This window comes from Octodon degus, unplaced genomic scaffold (assembly GCF_000260255.1).
Source record: "Octodon degus isolate 3935 unplaced genomic scaffold, OctDeg1.0 scaffold00010, whole genome shotgun sequence".
Taxonomy (NCBI): Eukaryota; Metazoa; Chordata; class Mammalia; order Rodentia; family Octodontidae; genus Octodon; species Octodon degus.
Window position 1 is genome coordinate 24,387,941 of NW_004524586.1, and position 1,442 is coordinate 24,389,382.

The window sequence follows — 1,442 nt, forward strand, 5'->3', positions numbered from 1 at the left end:
CAGAAAAGGCTTTTGACAAAGTCCAACACTCATTCATGTTCAAAGTCCTACAGAAAATTGGAATAGATGGCCTCTACTTCAACCTGGTAAAAGCCATTTATGAAAACCCAACTGCTAACATTATCCTAAATGAGGAAAAACTGAAATCTTTTACTCTTAGATCTGGTACAAAACAAGGATGTCCTCTATCACCCCTCCTATTCAATATAGATCTGGATTCATTAGCTAGAGCCATTAGACAAGGAAACAAATAAAAGGAATAAGAATAGGTAAAGAAGAAGTTAAATTATCATTATTTGCAGATGACATGATACATCATTAAGAAGACCCAAAAGACTCCACCAAGAAGCTACTAGAATTAATACAGAAATTCAGTAGCATAACAGGTTATAAAGTCAATACCCAAAAGTCAATAGCATTGCTCTACACAGACAACAAACACACCGAGAGGAAAATTATAGAAACAATACCTTTTACAATAGCACTGAGGAAAATGAAATACCTTGGAATTAATGTAACTAAAGAAGTCAAAGATCTTTACAAGGAAAGTTACAGTATTCTTAAGAAAAAGATCATAGAGGATTTCAGAAAATGGAAAGATATTCCATGCTCCTGGATAGGAAGAAACAACATTGTGAAGATGGCCATACTCCCAAAATTGCTGTACAGATTTAGCACAATCCTTATCAGACTACCATCAACATACCTCACAGAGCTAGAAAAATCATTCCTAAAATATATTTGGAACCAGAAAAGACATAGAATAGCAAAGTCAATCCTGGGCAATAAAGACAAGGCAGGAGGCATTACAATTCCTGACTTAAATCATACTACAAGGCTACTGTGATAAAGTCAGCATGGTACTGGCAACAAAATCGACCTGAGGATCAATGGAATAGATTAGAAGACACTGAAGACCTTACGAACACACTCAGCCACGTTATCTTTCACAAAGGGGCCAAACACACACTGGAAGAAAGATAGCCTCTTAAATAAATGGTGCTGGAAAAACTGGCTCTCTATATGCTAACAACTAAAACTTGACCCAGGTCTATCACCATGCACTAAGCTAAAGCCAAAATGGATTAAAGATCTAAACATTAAAGCAGAGACACTAAATCTCCTGGAAGAAAAAGTAGGAGGAACTCTTAAAGACATAGGGATAGGCAAAGCATTCATGAACAAAAATCAAATCACATGGGAAACACTTCAAAGAATTAAGTACTGGGACCTGCTCTTACTAAGAAGTTTTTCCACGTCAAAAGAAATTACCAACAAAGTGAAAAGACAACACACAAATTTGGAAAAATCATGACAAATAAGTACTCAGACAAGGGTCTGCTCTCTAGAATCTATAAAGAACTAAAAAACATCAGGGCCCCAAAATTTAAAGACCCAGTCCAGAAATGGGCATCTGAGATGAATACACATTTCTCAGAGGA